Here is an 8002-nt window from a genome sequence, read left to right on the forward strand (position 1 = left end):
GATACATCTAATCCTTAGAGGGAGTGGTTATGATTGCATTAGTGATATAAATCCTAATGAGACTCCCTCCCAGAGAAACCATATGACTTATTCATTGATGTTCATTAGATTATATTTTATAGCACTCGATAAAAATCCTATATGCAGAATGAATGAAAGTTTGCACAAAGGGTATCTGATGGGGGATGACTTCTGATACGTGGCTCAAACAAATGCACACCAAAGTGCAATCTCCTTGTGCTCACCTGGCACCTTTGCTTCAGCGAGCAGATTGGATCCCCAAGTTGATGTGAAACTAGGTTGCCTCTGGGTTTGTATTAATTGCCAATTCTTCCTGTTTTTTGCTCATTCATGTAGCTTCTCTGATTCACTTTTTGCTTCATAGAAACTGAGACCACACAGAATACCTTGTCCTAGAGAGAATTTGGAAGGTGGCTTCCATCCTGAATAGACCCAGAGGCTGCTCCCTCATGCAGAAATGTTGCAGCAGGCTCCCCCTCTGCAGATGGCCACCGCTCCTCACACGCATCACAGAACCTTTCTACACGGCAGTGGCAGCCTTGGTGTCGCTTCCCAAAGCATCCTGTGGTTTCTGAGTGCTTACCTTTCGACCTTATCGATCTGTCTCTGTTTAGGCTCTGAGGGAGAGGGCTCAGGCTTTACCTCCCCCAAAACAACCAAACAACTGTGGTCAAATTCAGTGCCTACATAGGACCCACGTAGGCAGATTCCCTTACTCCTACCCCATGTCTGTTCCCAAAGGAAAGATTACTGAAAGCAGAGTGCCTGGTGGAATGGTCTCCATGTTTTGTAATCCCTTCAGTCACCTGTCTGAGGCTCCTGTGAACTAGGTCAACACCAGCTTTACCACCCGGGAGAGTAAGGCAGAGCTTATAAGATACAAAGTGAGATATAAGTCCAGTATTTCTGGACCATTTAAATCGCTCTGAATAAAGTCTTCCCTATATTTCCTGTGACATTCCAGGTTTGACGCATCTGTAGACATTTGCCTCTGAGAGTCCAGGTAGCTGGCAACATCTGCAAAGGCAGCTGGGGACCTAAGCAGCAGGGGCTCCAGAATTTCTGTGCAGAAGGAGCTTTGGGGGAACTACCTGGTTGAGAATCAGTTGGTCAGTCCTTCAGTGTTTCAAATAATGGGCTCCTTCTAAGTATGGAAACCTGGTGTGAAGAGTTTGATCAGTCCAGGTTGATGTCTCTTAGAGCAGGAGATCTGTGATTGTTTAACAATGTGAGAAGTCTCAGAATTGGGGGGGAGGGGAGGGAAGGATGGACAATGCCTCCAAGACTTCAGGCTTGGCAGCCAGCCTGCAGGGGCCCGTTCCAATAGGTGCTCTCCGGAGGGAGGCGGCAGAAGGCCTGGAGCCAAGCCCACCTTTAGCCTGTGCTTCTGCCGCTGCCACTGACCTCTACCATCTTCACCCTCCTTGTCACCGCCCAGTTGGGATCACGCTGCTTCGATTGCTGCGAGTGTGCCCCTAGAGGAATGTGTGTGTGTGTGTGTGTGTGTGTGTGGAGGGGTGGTGGTGCTGGGAATCAGGGCTCAATGGGAGTTATTTGAGGCTACAAGGTAAATATAGCATATCTTCTTGGATTGTTGGTTTTATTGAAAGGTTGGGGAAATGTACAGTTCTATAAGAGAAATAACGACATATCACAGGTGCGAATCCGCTGGGATCAAGTTCAGCTGTAAGTAACAGAAAACCCCAGAATGTCAGTGGCATAATGAAAATGGACATTTCCTTTTTTTCTTACATTCAGGAGATTGAGAGGTAGTCAACTCAGGGCTGGTCAGGGTTTCCACAGAGTCAGGAACACAGGCTCTTCTGTGTATTGCTTGGCCTCGAGTAGCTTCCATTGTCAAGGGCATCTCATGGTACAAGGTAGCTGCTGGGGAAGGAGCCTTTAAACGTGTATTCCAGACGGCAGAAAGGAGGAAAGGATGTCCCTTTAAGGATCCTTCCGGGAAGTCACTTATATCACTTCCTTTATGTCACAGAGCCACAACTCTCTGCAGGGGAGACTTGGAGAAGTGATCTTTATTGGAGGCAGATGTATGCTGCCTGAAATCCGATAGTCTTATGGCTGGAAAAGAAGAGAAATACAGATTGGGGGTTATTTTTAACAAACTCTCAGGTGATGCTGATGCTGCTGGTCCTTGGACACACTTTGAGTATCGAGGGACACGACCTTGCTTGCCCTGGCCCCTGCTTACTTCTCCAACCTGTGTCCTCTCTCTCTCCCCCTCACGCCCTGTGCTTCCTGCTGGGGCTTGACCACTTCAAGCTTGTGTTCCCACCTGGGTGACTTTGAACTTGCTGTCTCTCCAGCTGGACCTCCGCTCTCAAGTCTTGTCATTAAGAGCTCAGATAATAAAATAGTTTCTCTGTGATCTGATTTCGTTTTAAAAGCACTTATTTGGACTTGTAGTATGTCTTTTTTGGACGACTGTTTTTTTTGTCTCCCCCCTCTAGAATGTCAGCACCATGAGAGCAGGGAAATTATGTGTCTTGGCTAACGCTGAATTTCCAGCACTTCGAACAGTTCTGAGCACATATGCTCAATATGTTTGTAGAATAACACAGCTCTCCCTAACTATAGTATTAGTTCTTGAGATCAGGAGCCATATCTTATATTTCCACACTCCTCCACAGTGCCTGGCATGGTGTGACATATACTGCCGTCATTTGATGAATGCTTGCTGCGTGGGATTGCGCAAGAAAAGGAATGCCTATCTAACCTTCAGATGGGCCAAAGGTAGGGTCAGAGCCTACCTTTACACAGGCCACGATGGCTGTGCTAAGCTTGGGGCTTGGCTGTGGGTGGAGAAGGTGAGAACAGGCCAGCGGACCCGGCAACAGGTCTCCACAGTAGCCCGTCCGGCACTTCTGCTCGCCCCGAGTTTTCATTCCCATCGTCGTGCCGCTCATGACGTTAGAGGCGTGCGTCGGAGAATGCCAGAGGGGCCTGTAGAGAATGTATGTGATGGGGAGATTGGAGTTCGGTGTTACCCACCTGGCTGCTGTCCGGATTCAAGTTTTTCCATTATTCATCTCACAAAATACATACTGAGTACCTGCTAGGTGCCAGGTAGGTAGGTGCTGGGCATATACACACAGGCTGCATGTATGACATTTTCTCCCAAACTTGACAAGTAGCACCAAACTTAGCAAGGATTCCTGATTCATATAGCCCTTCAGCTTAAAAATTGTTTAGCAGGCCACCTCGCAATGCTACTCAACATTCACTGGCTTGATGAGCTGGTTGCTAAGTAATTTGGGATCGCTGGGATGGGAGGAGGGCTCCATCGGGAGCTCTAGCCTCTTTGACTCTTAGCAGGCAGAGGGGGGAAGAGCATCCCCACCCCCACCCTCACACATTCCCGTGTCTCTCACACTGTAAAGAAGATATCAGTGTTTAATTCATTTTGGTTGGTGGTGAAGGAGAAGAGAGTGGCTTGCATGGCCTGCCTGGTACATTAGGGTATGTATTAGTATTTACTGGTAATTAAACTTCTATGTTAACCTATAAGCCATAATGCTGATGATTATCTTTTTTTAAGTGAATATGGCTAGGAGCCTGACAAAGACAGTATCAAATATATTCATTAATAAATAATATCAATACTGTGCATTTGTAGGCTGACTTTTTTTTTAACTTCAAAGAGGAGCGTTCATATCTATGATCTCACCTCACACTGCATATTATTATTTTAAAATTCCTCTCTGGGGGCAGGTCCTTCCATGCATGCAAAGCAGGCCGGGTAAGGATAATAAAGACCCGCCTCAGGCGACCCAACCTCATTCAGAAGCAGCCCAGCCCACAGGCCGTGGCCATGGAGGTGGCGGGGGGGGGGGGGGGGGGGGGGGGGGGGGTGTGGGGGGGGGGGTGGGGAGGGGTGGTGGTCTCTCCCTGCTTGTTTCAAAACTAAAGGCAAAGATGAAAAGATACACTAATTGAAGTTGTGCTGGGAGCACACAGACACTCAGATCATGAATAGGGAGCTAAGGAAAGGAGATCTTTAGAGATGCTATAAACAAGGAGAAATCCATTACTCCAGATGCATGTCAGGCCTGGAGGAAGCCCAGGGTTGGGAACCTTGAGTGGCCTGGGACTGAGAGCCAGTCCCTGTTCACTTCGTCCATGGCTGTGACTCTCTTCCTGTCTTCTACCATTTCTCCATATTTCTCCATGTGTATGCCTTCATTGCCAGTAAGCTATTTTTATTTATTCTCACAGAATCTTGAGCTTTTCCTGTTTGACTTCCTCCAGAGTAAGAAAACCCCTTGTCACTGTTTTCCCTAAGGCAGGACCCGTGGGTTATGCAAGTGACTTTCCTCTGACTTTGTTAGAGGGGCATTGGAAAAAAGAACTCAAGTAGAAGCCAAGAAAACAATAATCCTTGTGGTAAAACGTTCCCCACCTCCCTGTCTACGTTGTTCCTAAACCCACTGCCGGGTTTCCACTCCACAAAAATGCAGGCTGGGTCACCTCCCGTGGAGTGGACACTGTGAAGATTGCTTCAGAATCTCCTGCCAGGAGAGCTGATGAGATGACTGGGTGCCGTAGGTGGCGGTAAATTCTTCCACCCCGGTTACTCACAAAGCAGAAATAACTAACTAACCGGTGATTAACTATTTTAATTCTTCTTTTCTGAAGGGGAAGTGGAAGAACTAGTAACCCAGTTTACAACTCCCAGTGGATCTGACCACCTTACCATCAGAGCCCTGCCCCTGGGGAGGTTTGACACGGGTTAGTTTCTTTTTTCTTTTTAAATATATTTTTATTGATTTGAGAGAGGGGGAGAAAGAGATTGACACATCAATGATGAGAGAGAATCATTGATTGGCTGCCTCCTGCACGCCCCACACTGGGGACCGAGCCCGCAACCCAGGCATATGCCCTTGACCAGAATCGAACACGGAATTCTTCAGTCCACAGGCTGATGCTCTATCCATTGAGCCAAACCGGCTAGGGCAACACAGGTTGATTTCTTACTGACTACCTGGTGCCCTTTGAGGATCAGTCTCACCTTGCCTGCTCTTTTGCATAAGTGCAGCCCATGCTGTGCCTTGCATGCAGTGGGCGCTCAATAAATACTGTATGAAAGCAGCTTATCGGCCATCAGCTGGTCTCTCTGGGTCTCAGTGTCCTCTGTGTAGATGGAGAGTTTTGGCAAGTGATTGCTTGCTTCTATATATTCCAGTTTTAACACTCTATGTATTCTTTCAGATCGCCATTTAAAATGATCTCCCATCTCCAACGCTGTTTCTAAGCAACAGAACAGTACTTCCCTGGACTCCTTGCCTGACCTCTTCCGCCCACAGAGATGTTTCTCGCCGAGCTGCAGCATGATATTATCTGCAATGCACATTTACTTATTACCTGATGTCACAGCTCAGGTTGTTGTTTAGCTTTTCATCTGTGTAGGTTGTATCCTTACAATTAGAGTATAAGCTTCCCAAGCCAGATATTATATAAAATGTGCTCAGTAAATATTTGTTAAATAAAGAAATATTGTATCAAGAAATAGCCATAAATAAATCCAAAGGGAGTTCTGAGCTTATGGGAAGTAGAAAAATCAAGGGTGAACCCCAAGTTTGTGATTTGGGACCCTTGATGCCGGATGATGCTGTTCTTCAAACCAGCAGGTGAGAACGTTTTGGAGCAAGGGGGAGAGAAGGTGAATTTAGGGTGAGACATGAAGTCCCAGCCAAAGGGACCTATTTTACTGTGTTTAGCCTAAAGCTCCCCAAATAATTGAACATGGTTTGGGAAACGCTGATATCACAGAGGAAGAGAAGCAGGGCGAGGAAGGAAGCCTGCAGGACAACTAACTTTGAAGAAAGGGCCCAAGGAATTTGAAAAGGAGCGTGCAGAGAGGAAGAGGGGCTTCCGTCCCTGAGCTTGAATCCTGGCTCCGGCGTTCCACCAAAAGGCCCACCTCCTGCCACGGAACAAGGGCGCCTGTGGGCCCTTGTCTTGAATGTGCAGAAGAAAGGTAGTCGCAAGCACTTCCAGATTCTAGTCTCTCATCACCCTCTCTTCTCAAAGAATCCGCCCCTTTTGCCAAAGGAAGCTCATGCTAACTCTTACATTCAAGCACCCGAGAATGCCTGACATCCAATCTTGTAACTGTAATGAGTTGTCTTCAACTAGGTCTGATATAGGCAGAGACAATACAAAACCTTCACAGTGTAGAAAAATAAAAGTTACCTTACTGACTCCCCATCATCTGTAACTCTTCTCAAACTTCCCTTTAATATTTCATTTCAACCTCAACAGCATCTGTTTTAAAAAGTTCCCTATTTGTGTATGGAAAGCTGAGAAAAGGTGAAAACAACGAGCAAGGGAAAATGCAGAGATAATTCCGTAGTGCTCGTGCTGGTGGGAGTGTACAATGGGGCAGCCACTTTGAAAAGAAGTTTAGCGGTCCCTCAAAACATTACACATATAATTCCCCCCAAGACCCAGTAAGGGGTATGGGGCTCCCTTTTGGGGTGATGAAATGTTCTAAAATTAAATAGTGGTGACAGTGCATACTGAATCGTACTATTTATTTATTTATTTATTATTATTTTAATCCTCACCGATAATGTTTTTTATTGATTTTCAGAGAGAGAGGAAGAGAGAAAGAGAGAGGGGGAAGAGAGAGAGAGAGAGAGAGAGAGAGAGAGAGAGAGAGAGAGAGAGAGATGTAAGAGAAACATCGATCGGGACTAAACCCAAAACTTAGTTTTGTGCCCTGGCTGGGAATTGAACCCAAAACCTTTTGGTGTATAGGACGATACTCCAACCAACTGAGCCACCCGGCCAGGGCTGAATCATAAATTCTAAAAGGGTGAATTTTGTGATATGTGAACAATGTCTTAATAAAGCTATTATTTCTTTATTTATTTTTATTATTTTAAATATATATATATATTTTTTTTTTATTTCAGAGAGGAAGGAGAGGGAGAGAGAGATGGAAACATCAATGATGAGAGAGAGTCATGGATCACCTGCCTCCTGCATGCCCCACACTGGGGATTGAGCCTGCAACCCAGGCATGCGCCCTGACTGGGAATCGAACCATGACCTCCTGGTTCATAGGTCGACGCTCAACCACTGAACCACACCGGCCAGAGAGCTATTATTTTTTTAAATGCAAGGAAGGTGAATACTTTCAAGATAAAATTTTCTTCAAGTAGTAAAATGTCGGCAATTTTTTGTTTGTTCCTTCTTCTGTCTTCAATGCTTTATTTACCCATACAGCTGTGTGGCTGCTCTTATCCCCCACTTCTTTTTTCCAGAATAATTTTAGGTGGTAAAATGAATATATCTTTAATCAAGATTTCTTTTTCTACTTGAAGCACAAATAACATTCAACTCTTGGTTTCTGACATATTTGTACACATGGGGAGCTTTATTTTGATGTTTCTACCATGTTTGTGTACATATGTAGTATGTCTGTCCATTTGTTAGATCACTTTTCCAAAAGCCAGGCTTATTGAGGTAGAATTTACACTCAGTCAAATTCACCCTTGGGAGGTTTCCAACTCTATGAATTCTGATGAAAGTTTGCCATCACGTCTCCTCTAGCACACTTGAGATACCGACTCTTCCCATCACCCTAAAATGTTCCCTCTCCCCACATTCAGGTCCTGCACCCTGATCTAATTTCCACCCTTCGGGTACTCTTCAATTTCTATTTTGTGTTTCCATGATTTATCCCGAGAGAAATCTGTCTATCAGGCAGGATCTGGCTTTGTATCCCTATGGTGCCCAATGTGGTGCCGGTCATCCAGAAGTTGCTCCGTAAGTGGATGCTGAATAAATGAATGCATCACCTGGTGTTTAGATCCTGCCAAATCATACCAGGGGCTCTGCTCTCTGATTTCCAGGATGTGCCCCTTGAAAAGGAGCTATTAATGTTGGGAAAGCTTGCTCCCAGAGTTGTAATTTAGACAGTAGTGATTTTCAACTTCAGAGAATTTGCTGAGTA

The sequence above is a fragment of the Cnephaeus nilssonii genome, assembly GCF_951640355.1.
Source record: "Cnephaeus nilssonii genome assembly, chromosome: 4".
Lineage (NCBI taxonomy): Eukaryota > Metazoa > Chordata > Mammalia > Chiroptera > Vespertilionidae > Cnephaeus > Cnephaeus nilssonii.